General features: G+C 41.1%; 1 protein-coding gene across 2 annotated transcripts in view; it reads left to right on the top strand.

The window, feature by feature from the left end:
- Nucleotides 1-407: 407 nt before the first annotated feature.
- The window catches only part of ppp1r16b (protein phosphatase 1, regulatory subunit 16B), a 107,655-nt gene continuing 93,482 nt past the window's right edge, over nucleotides 408-14,580 (top strand). For both annotated transcript variants that reach the window (XM_023263039.3, XM_023263042.3), the window contains exon 1: nucleotides 408-556. The gene's annotated coding sequence lies outside the window, so the exon portion shown is untranslated. The remainder of the gene's footprint in view (nucleotides 557-14,580) is intronic.

Here is a 14,580-nt window from a genome sequence, read left to right on the forward strand (position 1 = left end):
TTGTAGTGTCACTAAAATCACTGCAGCCTTCAACTGGCTCCTGTTGACAAAGTGTTTTAACAGAAATGTAAATGCTGTAATTTGATTCTTTTAATGAACCATGTAACTTGAATGGATGTGATGCTGGTGTGACCACAGTGCACACGTCTGATGTTGTTCACAGTGGTCCAAGGGACGCTCGGGGAGTTTGTGTGTTTGCTCAGACTCATGAAAAATTAGAGGGAACATTGGTTGTGTTATACACGGTGCCTCTGTGGGGCCCTTGGTGGTCTCGGGGCCCCACTTTGCGCGCTCCTGCCATTCACTGTGGCTGCGTCCGCGCTCCAGTCCCCTCCTCCCTGTCAGCCCCGCCCTCTAGGAGTGACTTGGTGTTGGAGAGAGAGAGAGAGAGAGAGAGAGAGAGAGAGACTCTGCAGACTCACACAGACACACTCCGAGCTTTTCCTTCCAGATCTGCCGCGTCTTTACTAACGGGACAAGTTTAAACCTCCTGGATACCTCCGCTTCCTCTGCGCTTTTCCCTCGCCTCCATGTGAACATCTCCACTCGGACTGAGGTGAGTGCGGAAATCTAAACCACGTTTGCAGTTTTTTCTTTCTTTTTTTTTTTGGTGGGCTGAGCTGAGCTGTGTAACTAAACCAAAGGGGGGAAGAAGGGGATTTTTGTCAGTGGAGGAAAAGCGGCAGCAGCAGGCAGGAGGAGGAGAGGCATGTCCGGATCTTGTTGGAGCAGTTGAAGCTAGCTCACTTTAGCGCCTTTGGAGGGTCACCAAACGCTGGAATAAGCTCCGATTAAAGCGGGGAAACCGTCGCTTCCGCTGCTGGCGCCTGCAGGTTGAGCTCCCCCGGTTTGAGATTAGCAGAGCGGCTTTAACATCTCCTCCTGGATGTTGCCATTACAGCGCAGTTGCTGCTACACATGGCTTTTCCTACAAACCACTACAGCGTCTCTGTGCCACTCAGAGCTGCTGGGACACTCCAGCACTGTGGGAAATGGTCGAAGCTGCACAGATTTACTCTGCTTTTGCTTGATCACTTGCTGTGCTGCTCACCAAAGCTGGAGCAGTGTCTTTTTCTAAACTTTTGAATAGAAAATAGAAGCATTTGCACATATTGTTTATGTACCACAGCACTTTAAAGTTGATTAGTCCCTTGATTTCCTTCTCTGATTCATCAGTCAGCCTACAAAATATTCAAAAAGTTCCCGTCAGAGCCCAGTTTGATGCCTACAAATTGCTTGTTTTCTGCAAAACGCTCACAGTGGAAGTCAGACTCAGGAAGTGTTTGACATTTTTGATTGATTAACAACTCAAATCTACCAATCAGCTAATTGGCAAACACTCCAAACCCCCAAAGTTCTTTAATTTGGAATGACACAAAGTCACCTTGACAAGCTGGAACAAGCAATTTGCTTTCATGTTTACAACAAGCAATTATGTTCATTATCTATCCATTCACGAGTTCTATTTTCCATTAGTTGATAAGCTATTTGCTCTGCAATGTTTCTCACATTTCCTCAGAGTCTATATAGATATCCATATCTATATAAAAAACCCAAAAACACTCATTCAAACTCTCCAAATATTTAGGGAACAGTGACATAATGCAGAGAAAAATAGCAAATCCTCAAATTTGGTTACATATAACTTGTGTTTAACTTTGTATTTATCTTATTATTCCTGAGAATTCCTGCAGCTAACGTATTTATACAGTCTTTAAAATGTCATCATTACACATCAGTGGTAAGTTATCATCCAGCCAACAGTTCAGAGCCTGAAGAGATTCAGTTCACAATGATATAAAACAGATTAGAGCAGGAAAACCTCCCATGAGAAGCTTGAATCAGTGAATATTTGACCGCTTCTGCACTAAGTAGATGATTCAGTGATTACGAAAACCACCAACTTATTTTCTGACAACAACTGATTGTATCACTGCTGCAAGGCCACATGAATAGTCTGGGCACCCCCTGGTACCACAACGGCATCACAGATGTAGCAGAAGTGCTGCTCTCGTGTTCAAACACACCGTCCCTTGTTCGCTCGCACACAAAACATCTTCGGCCGTGTTGGCCTCACTTTGTGCCAGATGTACACTTTGGTAAGGCGGGTGGGATCCCTGCCTGGCTGCGTTGGCCTTTAAATGTTTGATGTGTGGAGACGTCATGAGCGCTTTCCCCTGCTGCTCCTCTCAGCATCTGCACCGGCTGTTGGCTCGTGTTAGAGAGACGGTACAATCTGCCCCTCATGCAGCACGTCTGCTGTACATACCCAGTGATGAAACCTGTCTGTACACACGTACCTGAAAGTGGCCAGCAGGTTTGCATCACCAACGTGAGGATGGATTGTAATGCTTGATTACATGAAGGCACTTTCTGCTATGATTATGTGTTATGTGCACAAGGCTTTGGGCTCAACTATGCAGTGTGTTTAGATTCAACTGACAGGGTGCTCACATGTGGAGATCTCAATGCAGAGAAGACAAAGCAAACCATCCGTCACACTGAGAGTCTCTATACGTGGTCAACGGTACATTTGTGTTCATTATGTAGTATATTCTGCGTGTTTGATAGGTGGTTGGAAAGCCCTGGGAAATTTCCACAACAAATTGGCGAAGAAGGCATTTGTCCCCTTTTGAGCATGCGTCTGAATGAATTAGGAAGTCTTTGGATGTATGAAACCCTTTTTGTTTTTTTCGTCCATCAGGTAAAGATAGCCGTCATCTCATTTGTCAAAAAGGTCAAAGTTTAAATGGGTTGAAGGTTAAAGGCCACAGTGTAGAATTGAGTGGAATCTGCTGATGAATTTGCTGTTGGTAACCAACTGGATTCCCCTCGCCTCACCTTCCAGAGAAGCTACAAGTGGCTACTTTTCTATTAACTAGTTTGCTAATTAACAGATGAATGTAAATGACTCCTTTTCCTTGAATGATTTTTTTCGATAATTAGCGGTACATGTTGCAGTGAAACTAGAATAAATCCAAACTGCAACCTAAATATTTCCTCAAACACTTCTTTGGTAGAAAGATAGCAGGCAGACATCTTTATGGCTTTATACGAGTGTTCGGCAGCTACAGTGACAAAAAAAGGTATTAAAAAGCTCTGTCGTCTAATGAATAGACAGCACTTAAGGTGGTTTTCCTTTTGTTGGTGGTGCATCTCACAGAGAAGTGACTGGTGTTTTCTCCTCAGGTGTTTGAGTGTTGCATCAGTGCTACTGTGAGCTGCTATAAAAACACTGCACAGTGTAAAACCACCTTTTTGTTATGTGATAACTTGAAATACTCTCAGACTTTTGAAGCCTTGGATCTTTGGAAACTTTTACACTGAACTGAGATGGAATCTACTGCAGCTGACCAAAGACTGGAGGCAAAACATGTTTAAATTAAAAATTTTAGAAGAAATTTATAAAAACATGCAGCATTTGAAAACATATCAGCTGGTTCATTATTAATGGAGATGTCAACAAGTATTTTAACCAATAGTGGTGACTCTGTTGCTTTCCTTGAACTTATGGTGGTGGCTAAAAATGTCTCTCTGCACTGTCAGTGTTTGGATTGTCCCTTCTGGGCTACTGTAGAAATAGCAGCACACCTGTTCCCTCTGTAGAAATAAAGGGCTTAGTTCCAGCTAACAAAAACACAATGATTCATGTTTTAGGAGTTTTTATGCTAAAGAAAACTAAATTTTGAATGTTATATTCCATGAGGATTTGGGGCTTTGCTTATACAATTTATCATATTTAGACTTTGGTGGGACAAAACAAGCAATTTCACTTCAAATATTAACTAATCAATGAAAATAACAGTAACAGCAACAATAGATTAATCACTTTAATTTGTTTTGTTATTGTGTTTTTAGGACCTCATTGGAAATGCATCTCAAAGGGCTATTCTGTGAATAAATTTAAATTCTAATTAATTGCAAACTCATTTTTACTCTGCCAAGGAGCGCGGCAGAGTTATGTGACAATTGGCGTACATTTGTCTTTCCGTCTGTTATTCCGTCTGTGTGCAACATTATTCAAAAACAGAAAAACGGATTTAGATGAAATTTTCAGGGAAGCTCAGAAATATCATAAGGACCACGTCGTTAGATTTTGGCAGTGATGCGTCTTATAGTCTGGATCCATGAACTTGTTAAAGATTTCTGTATCATTGCAAAATAGCGGCATGGCGTCACTGTAACTATGACAACAAGTGAACACTATGTCAGCTGCCTGCTGATGATCACGATTGTGATTTTACTACAAATCGACCGCTGCGGACTTATCGAGACATCCCTTGGAAATAATACAAGGAACAATTGATTAAATTGTGGGGGTGTTTCCGAATCCCATCAATTCCTGCAGTCCACTACATATTTAGGTCATGTGATGCGGTATCCGTACATAACGTACACATGCATAACACACGACTGCTCAGCGCAAGGTCATTTTGTTTGTGGGTACATCTATATTAAATGGCCACATTCTATGTTGCCATGATTTCTGATCATCAATAGCTAATAAACAAATGCTGTGTTTCTAAAAAAAATAACAAAAAAGCCCTGAATTTCTGACAATGCCGTATGGGTGAATGAACAGTCATGGCGGAGTACTGCCTTTTCTTGTTTTTGTCTTTGAATATCAAGGTTTGAGGTTTAATTCTTACTTGTTCAAGTTCAGTAATTTGGTTTAGATTTGAAAGAATTCCAATTCAGTTTTAGATTCAGTGGATAAAATGGGATTGAACCTCAAAAAATATTTTAAATTTGTAAGGCCACTGTAAAATGTTCTGATTTGTGACAGTTTCATTGAGCTTCTAGTGGTTTCCTTGACACCAACCTACTGAAAACTGCAACCGACACCGTGTTGCTGATGAATTTATTACACAAACTATATGCTCTTTCAAAATACAGTTAAGCGTGTTTGCTGGCTGGTTGCATAATGTCCAATAACTGATGTTTCTTTGTACATCACAGACCATAATGTTGCAGTATCTTCTTGCCATTATTGTTCAGCACATAGATAAATGCGCATTAGCATTGCTTTCCTCCACACCACAACCAGCAGATTTCTCTGGTATTTCAGGCGATAAATCATCAGGCTGTATACAGTCTAATGGCAGAATTAGATTCCTGTGAGTGTCTGAGTGAGCCGTCTCTGATCTCTGAGGAGCCCCACTGCTCTCCTTCACGACTCCCTCTTCACTGATGAGCTGCCTCCATAACATATTCTCTGTAGTTTTGTACCCTAACTGATGTTTAATTATTCCAACACGGTGATTTGGCTGTTGCTCATGAAATATTGAAACAGCAGCGGCCCTGGAGGCTCACTGAGAGAAACTGGCCTCACGTTATCCTTAAACAGCCTCCGACTCCGAGTGGAGCCGGGCATCAAAGCGAGTCAACATGGGCACGCAAGCATGAAATGAGTTGTTTAATGACATTTTTTCGCTTTAAAACTACAAATTTCCTTCAATCACTCCTCACAGGAAGGGCTTTTCTTTGTTTGAATTAGGAATCTGTTCCTTGACCTCCTGCTGCTTAAGATGTCTTCTCTGAGCCGTGCCTGAAACCAGTGTGCTTGCTTACTATTGAAAAGCGATTACACTAGATCAGTGTTCTGATTACATCCAGCAAACGGGCACTGCCTGCTAATCTGTGGTCTTAATACTGAGACAGGCAAATCTCTGGGCACCTATCAAGCTTCCTTGGGGGCTCACATGTACACTTCCTGGCCACTACAGATACGTATTTGCTGGTGTGAGTTTGGTTTGAGAGAGAGAGCACTTCTGTATTGTAGCTGGGTTGAAATTATTACCTAAGGAATGCTGGTTAATTTGTTTTGGAAAAGTCTGTCAGTCAAAGAGCAACTGTTCCAAATAAATCCCTTGTCTTCTGTTACTACTGCTTGATTACTTTCTTGATTAATTAGTTGGCTCATAAATCATAAACGAATGTGATGGAATAATCAAAAATGCCCATCATCCATCAACTTTTAAAATCTCAAGGTGGTGTGTTCAAACATCTTGTTCTGACAAGAGCTGTGACAGTAAACTAAGTAGTTGATTAGATGTCAACTACTAAATTGTTTGCCATCTTTTTCCAAAATTGATTAATTGGGCTGAATGATTTTTTTTAACGGAAAAAAAGTCAAAATCCTGTGACTCGTACGTCCAATCCTACATCTTCAGGTTTCTTTCCTTTTGAGAACAGACTAAAAACCTTTAGGAAACACTAATCAACAATTTTTACCATTTTCTGACATTTTGTCGACCAAACAACTAGTTGAGAAAATAATCAACTGTTCATCGACAATGAAAATGATTGTTGCAATCATAGTTTTATCTGAGCAACATCCCAAAAATCAAAGATATTCAGTTAACAACCTGAAGTTGACTAAGAAAACAGGCAAAAATCAAAAGGTTCAATGTGTTTGACAGTTTTAAGAAATGACATAATTGGTATCTAATTTCATGTTGGTCAGCTAATCAGTGCTGGTAGCTCTGGCATGGTTTCATTATACCTCAGCACACAGTGGTACCAGCAGGCACCTAAATTACAGCGTTCTCCTGGCTGCAGTGGAGCGGCGGGGCTCGGCTGTGTAAATATGTAAGTGAGTCAGTGGACATTATGGTGGATCCCCTGCTGATGGATGCTGGGATATCTGAACCCCTCATGTGACCGCTCACTGAGAGGATAAAACCACAAACATCAGAAGAGCTTTAGCCTCCTTAGCACCATGCAGTCCTAATCGATCTTCCCCGTGGGCGCAGGTTTGTCTGCAGAGCTCTTAATTTGCAAATGGCCACTGTCTCGGCAAAATCTTGTTTGTCTGGATTTGCTGATTTTGGGTTTTTTTTTTGAAGGAGAATGTGCTTGAAGCAAACCTGCATTTAACATTACACGTGTTTTGGTGAAGACCTCAACTTTGGTGAAATTGGAACTTTGATGTCCTGAACTTGTAGGAAGTGGAGAAAAAACAGCATGCCATACCCTCTGATGCACACTACCGTTCAAAAGCTTAGGATGACTGATTTTTAATCAAATATCTACATAGGTGTATAGAGGCCCATTTCCAGCAACCATCACTCCTGTGTTCTAATGCTACATTGTGTTAGATAATGGTGTTGAAAGGCTAATTGATGATTAGAAAACCCTTGTGCAGTTGTGTTAGCACATAAATGAAAGTGTGAGTTTTCATGGAAAACATGAAATTGTCTGGTTGACCCCAAATTTTTGAACGGTTGTGTATAAGACCATTGTGAGGATGTTGCAAATTTATTATCAGTACTGTTTCACGGCTGAATTGTATCTTCGTACCATGGCGATTAAGTGCGTGTGTTTTGTCAAGTATTTTATTTGTGGTGTTATTTTATTAGTAGCTGCTCAGCAGTTATTTCAGAAAATGTATCAAATTGCTGTGTGTGTGCACCTACACTGTGATATAAAATCATATTGACCGTGATGGTAAAGATTGTTCTTCCTGCGGTTTGTGGTGGTCAAAATGCCGCTTATCATTTTGCGCCCTGGATTTTGGAAGAACGAACAAATAAACTTTGTTGTGCCTTTTTATTGTCACCGGGCACATACGCTGCACAAACCTGTAAAAACTCATTAGCTTATAAAGGTGCTGCACACCACACTACGTTTTTTTGTGCTATTCAAGCAAGCACATAAACCTGTAGGAGCTTCAGCAGAGAGCAGCTGGACTTCTCTTTTAGGGTCCTCCTAAGTTCAGAACTGAAGAAGCCTCCTGTATGAGAGGTGAAAAGTGTGGTTTTAAAGTGTGTTTCAGCCAATTTTTCTTGCCCCTTGTGTGACACAGAAGGCAGCACTCTGAGGTCTGCGATGGATCTCGCTAAACATCGCTGCACTGTGTACCTCTCACACACATAGCTGCAGTTGCATTAGCAGGAGTGACAAGTGCAGAAAAACGACAGCCACACACCTCTTGAAGGAGAGCTGCAGGCTCTGCTACAGAAAAGCTACCCACACAGTGAGTCCTTAAAAGGGCCATAATTGTGCTTCTAGCAACTGTCAAACCTCCACCAGACTCCTCAGCCTTCCACCACAGAGGAAGCAGGTGTGACAGTTGCTTCTCATGGCTGGTTAGCTCTGACTGCCAGCTCTACGTCTCTGTCCAGCGGTCAGCTAGTGTCCCCTGACCCTCCTACACTCTGATCTTTTGCTCCTCTGTTACATTTTGTAACATACGTAGGTGGAGATGATTTTGAGGGCGCGGTTATGCTTTAAAAATAAACAAACGAATAACATTGCTTATTTTCTTTTTCTACTCTTGTGTTTCTGCATCCGGACGTCCGTGCAGCACAGCGTCGTTGCCATCAAAGTCAGAGGAAAACACGTCTTTATAGGCCTTCATGCATATCGAATGTCCTCTATGACTCAGTGTTTTTACGTCTTTTTATGACCCAGTGCTGTATTTGTGGCTCGTTCCATTTTTCTACATGTGGCGTCTGCTGCAGAGCGAATCTTCAGAAACGGAGCCTCCAGTTGCAGTCAGCGAAGAGGAAGTGAGCTCATAGAGTTTGTGGCCTGTACTCTGGGTTCAGGAAGGCATTTGACTGCGGGCGGATTGTAAAGGTTTTTTCCTCACATTGTTGTGTGAAGCCCTGCGAGCCTCTCTGCTGTACTTTGACTTTAAGCACATGGCTCCTTGTGAAATTCTTGGAGGTTTTTTTTTGCGTCTTATTGAAGTTACCATCAATATGTATGAAAAAAGACTCATGTTTTTCAATTATTTTTCATACAATCAATAGTAAACATATTCTGTATATGAAACCTGTAACAAAGCTCGCTTTCTGATTAGAGTCGGGCTTTTAATCTGCTCTCCTGATGAGTAAAATACCTCTTAGAATAGACGAACACAGCTGCTGAACTTCAAAGGCAAAATTCAGCCAACACTGACAGCGTTGTTGAGTGTGTGTGTGTGTGTGTGTGTGTGTGTGTGTGTGTGTGTGTGTGTGTGTGTGTGTATCTGTGCTTTTTGATGGCGTTTTTATAAAAAATGAATTCTGCCTGTGCTGTTGAGATGGGCCCTTTAATGTCTGGTTTGCTCTGTCTTGCCTCTGTCTGCACTCTGCACCCATTGGTCTAAAACTGACCACACGCTCCGGTGCTTGGTTGTGCCGGGCTGTGCCAAGCCTGCAGTTGCAGAGTATTTGTGCGCGTGTGTATTTTGTGGTTTGCACTCCTGTGTTGTTCCATCTCTGCAGACCTTGTATATTCATGTGTGTGAGCATAGATGTGTCTGCACGTGTTACATTTCGCTCACTGCTCCAAACCCACCACACACAGACAGTCTTAATGCGAGCCACTAATGCTTTACCCACCAGCGTTTTATGGTCTTAAAAACTAGTGATAACTGCTTCTCTACAGCTCGGATTTGTTAACTCCGGGATCCCTTCACTGCGTTAACAGCTGTATCTATTTAAATATTGATTAGTGAGCACAAGTCTCTCTGAAAGCTTCTCTTTAGGAAACCTCAAAAGAGACCAAATGTTTTGAAGCGTGTCGGTGTCTAGACATGATGGTGGTGATCCCTAGATCTGTCCTCACTGATCTGCAGCCGTGGCAGCATTTATTTCCAGAAGGGACAGGCGGAGGAGATGTGCTACCGGTAAAGTGATGTGGTTGTTTCTCTCCTGCTGCGATTCACACTCTGCAGGGTTTCAGTCCTGCTGTCTAACCGTTTCCTTTAAGGATGTTATGTTTTGCAGGATGTTTTAAATCATGTCAATAGCTTTCAAAGACATGTAGTATGTAGCAAAGGAGCAAGTGTTGGACTTTCATGTGGCTCCCGTCTTGGAAAATATGACTTATCATCATGAACTGCTGGAGTCGCTGACTGTGTTTCGATGCAAACGCAAAATCAGATTAAATATGTCTAAATATTTTCTAACATGAACGTGATAAATTTAGAGTACTGCACATTCTTGGCAGAGATATGTGCTCTCTAAATGCCCTCTAGTGTGGCGTTGATTGATGTTCAGCTGGTAGAATGGAAAACCAGCAAGAGTCTGGCCATATAAAAATACATGTAAGAAGTTAATGCTGATGCTGACAATGTTTGGAACCAAACTTGTCCTTCCTTCTTGTAACTCTGCTAGTCTGCCTTTCTTCTCATTTCCTTCTGTGGTATGTTTCCATTTCATTTCTTCATCAGAGTGCAGGTTCACCACCATTACCAGGAAATCAGTCAGTCCTCTATTAGACATGTGCACAGAAAAATGACAATGATGTAGAAGTTAGTGTAGCAGTATGAGCATGCCTGAAGGGCTGCATGTTATTCCATTCTCAGTAAAATGGTGCTGTAATTATTAATGTCATGACATTTGCACATTGCATCTTTTTCCACTGGGTGCGGTTCATATTGCATTTTCACTGCAGACGAACCATATTGCACTCTACCAGGAACTGATTTCATGTTTTCAGTGTCTGCATGAGAATCAAAAACAGCTCAACATTCATCAGCCTGACTGAAAAAGTAGCTCTTTAATCCATTTTATATTCTGAATATCAATTGCAAATGTATTTGCTATGTGGCCGCCTCCTTGACATTTATTTTTTTCTACATTTCCATTTGTTTAAAGCAGGGGTGACAAACTCATTTTAGTTCAGGGGCCACATTCAGCCCAGTTTGATCTCAAGTGGACCAGACCAGTAAAATCACAGCATAATAACCTATAAATAACCACAACTCCAAATTTTTCCTTTGTTTTTGTGCAAAAAAAGTACGTTCTGAAAATGTTCACATTTAAGGAATTATCTTTCTACAAAATATTATGAACAACCTGAAATTTCTTAAGAAAAATAAATTCAATTTCAACAACATAATGCCTCATTTCATCATTGCCACAGTACAACTTCCAGATCACAGAATGTCTACAAAGACACAAAACATTTAGTCTCAGGTATGTGGAACTGAATGAGATAGTATTTTACTCTATGATCAAAATGACAAAAGTCAGACAAAAATAAGACAAAAAAAAAAACAAAAACAAGACAAAATATTACAAAAATGAGACACAAAATGACAAAAAATGAGACAAACTACACAAAACAAAACAAAAAAACAAAAAAATTAGACAAAATGTTTTAACGTGACAGGAAAATGGACAAATGACATAAACGAGACAAAAAATAACAAAATACAAATGAAACACAGAACAACTAATAAAGCAAAACACAAAATGACAAAAACAAGTGAGACAAAAAGGAAACAAAAAACGACAAAAACAAACAGGAAAACATGAGACAAACGACAAAAGTCAGACAAAATGTGAAAAAAAAACAATGAGCAATCTAGTATTTTACTTTATAAACAAAACAACTTGTCATGGTCTTGAAATTGTTTTAAATTTGCAGTTTTACAAATTTACAATCTGCAGTTTATGTCTTCTCTGTAATTTTTACACTTTACAAAGTCGTCCTGCGGGCCGGATTGGACTGGCTGGTGGGCCGCATGTTTGACATCCCCTGGTTTAAAGTATCACTGGATAGAGATCCTCAATGCAACTAGCAAAATGTTCACTCCAGGAGGTTTTTTTCCACTTTCAATTGGCCTTGAAAACAAACTTTTAAAATGGTTCAGTGTATGGTTGGTGTAACAGTCCTGTTTTTTGCAAAGCATTTGCACGTTCTGCCGCGATACTGTTTGGTGCATCCTCACATTTCCCTAAGTACTTACAATAAAGGTAAACAGTACAAGTTAGCTTGGCCCACGGACCCACAATAGCTACAGTGAAATATGCTGGGTTGAAATGAACTGGAATGAACGTTTAGGAAACCCCAAGTGATGCATAAGCTCACTGAGCTTCTATTTGCTGAGGAGCATTAAAACTGCCCAGCAGGAAGAACAGATTGTGGAGATCAACAGAGCTTCCATCCCTTTGTCTGCAATCACTTCTCTGAATCTAACAAATACAGACAGATCTTGGCTTTATGGAGAAGTTAAATGAGAAATCAGGATGTACAGCTCTTACTCCTACTCTGTCCATGCCTGCAGTGATTGGGAGAGCAGACCATAGTGCAGACTCGGTGCACACCCATCTTAGTTTAGTTGTGGATTAGAAGTGACACTGACTGCAGGCTGGCTGAGTCTACGCCTTGTTTACTGTGGCTGGATCTTAGCTGGGGACTGAAACCATCATTAGACAGTGAAATGACTCAACAGTGGGACAGATCTCCAAAACAGACTGAGAGAAATGAGACTAAAGAGGGGCAAAAGAGTCGGAGGAGCAATTCAGAAGAGAAAGAGAAGCATAAAACGTGAGGATATTTCCTGAATTTGCCTAGAGATAGAGCAAACCGGATGACTGCAGCTGGGGACTTGGTTTGGACCTCGAGGCCTGGGCGTGTTGTGGTCAAACCCTTTTCTAAATAAACAGACAGATTGGTCTAAAATAAACACAAATGGCTTATGTCAGTGTGGAGCAGATGGATGGAATAACCCCACCCAGCACCGGGACAGGACAGCAGGCCCTAAACATGGGCTGCTGCTGTTGTGCAGAGACGCTGCACGTCACACGCTGGTGTGTGGTCTTTTGTAAATGCGCCCACACCAGAAAAATATGCTTCTGCACAGAACAGCCATTGCAGACATTTAGAGAAATCAGAATTGAGCTGAGGAAAAGAGGATCGGTGTGATGTTTTCTCCGGAAAGGGTGGGAAACCCCAGGTGGAGGCTCTGGATCTTTTTTTTGAAAGCTTTAAAACTGGTCGTTTCTATGCCACCTCAGACCTGCATGCTGTTCTGCTGATGTAACAGAAAGCAACAGGCTCATCTGGGCAAGTGTAATAAAAGCCGGTGCATTTATAGGAAAACGGCATCTCAAAGATTAAAAGGAGTCATCACACTATGCTCGAGATGACAAGCAAATGGAGCGTACAGACCTGCACAACAACAAAACAGTATACGAAGAATAATTAACTGTTTTTTGGACATGGCAGGACATGAATCTTTACTGTGAATTGCCTGCTGGTGAGAGGAGGGGAACTATATTACTTCAAAGTTAGCCTAATGGACTGTGAGACAGGAATACAGATGACTGGCTCTGTAGAAGACTCAAGCCTCTTATACACAGGGAACCTTTTTGATTAAATTATCTGGGAAAATTAGCTGTTTACACAGAGATGAAGCACATTATATGGAAAAATCGGAGACCTATGTGAGGTAGCCGTGAATGCAGTGCATCGAGGATGTTTGGATGATTCTTTGAAGCATCAACTTCATCCATGCATCACTTGTCTATACCTGTTTTTACCAGTAGAGTGTCGCGGGGGGCAGGAGCTTATCCCAGCTGACATTAGGTGAGAGGCGGTTTACACCTTGGACAGATTGCCGGTCCGTTGCACGACTAACAGAAAGAGATTTACCAACATGCACACTCACTCTCTCACCTACGGCCGATTTAGAATCACCAATTAATCTGCCATGCATGGCTTTGGACTGTGGGAGGAAGCTGGAAAACCTGCGTGCAGTAAACATGCAAACTCCACAGAGGAAACTGACCAGCATGTTCAAAGCCAGAATCTTCTCTGCTCTAACCGCCACACTTGCTTAAAATGGTTCCTTGAAATGAAGGATGATTATCATCACAAGTTTCTATGAATTAATTTTACTCTGCTGTTTTGTTTTTTTTGCTTCTTTGAGATACAACTTAATCTGCCGACTTAAGAGAGCTGATCTGACCTCATGTCCTCTTTGAAATATATCTTTATTTGCTGTATTAAATGATTAAAAGACCAGTGCAGCTGGAAATACGAGCTGAACTTATTTGAAGGCTTTCCTTAGCAGATCAAGCTTTCTTTACAAGAACTCTCCATCTGCACAAGCAAAGATAAACAAGAAGCTTACGAGGCACAGAAACATGGGTGGTTTAAATCCTTCAGTTTGCACACTGTCTGCTGATAATCTGAGGCTTCGGCCTCTCTTTGACCTGGTACTGGTACTGTGGTGGCCCTGCACTCAGATGGAGAATCTGCCTTTGTGTGTTCATACGACTTTAAAACGTAAAATTTTGATGTAATTTTAAGACACGATTTGTGTTCATGTGATAGGTATAAAATCTTACCAAATACTTCTTTACCTGGCATATGTTTATGACATTATTTGATTCAAAACGACTTTATGTAGGTGCAGAAAATATACACTACTGTGCAAAAGTTTTAGGCCTTTTAGATCCTTTTAGTCCTGCAACATGTGCTTTGGCCCCAATTTCAACATCACGGACTCAGTCTGGGGTTGAAAGTCGAGACAGAAGCAGACAGTCGAAATCCACAGAAAAACGCTGACAATTTCTCCAAGATGACTGGAGCAACTTTTCTGCCAAGTACTTTGATAAACTGCAACAGAAGAGTGCTGATGCCAAATATCGATTAGATTTTTTTTTTATTTCTGTTTATTGCATTTTCTGCGACATTGACTGATAAATATCTACTTTTGGAGTTATTTTTTTCAAAGCATCTTCACATTAATTTTAGTGTCTACAACTTTTGCACAGAACTGCATAAATATATACTGTCATAAAATAGATTAGGTGTCTGTTGCTTTGAGCTATCCCTGTGATCGACTGGCAT

The sequence above is a fragment of the Amphiprion ocellaris genome, chromosome 5, assembly GCF_022539595.1.
Source record: "Amphiprion ocellaris isolate individual 3 ecotype Okinawa chromosome 5, ASM2253959v1, whole genome shotgun sequence".
Taxonomy (NCBI): domain Eukaryota; kingdom Metazoa; phylum Chordata; class Actinopteri; family Pomacentridae; genus Amphiprion; species Amphiprion ocellaris.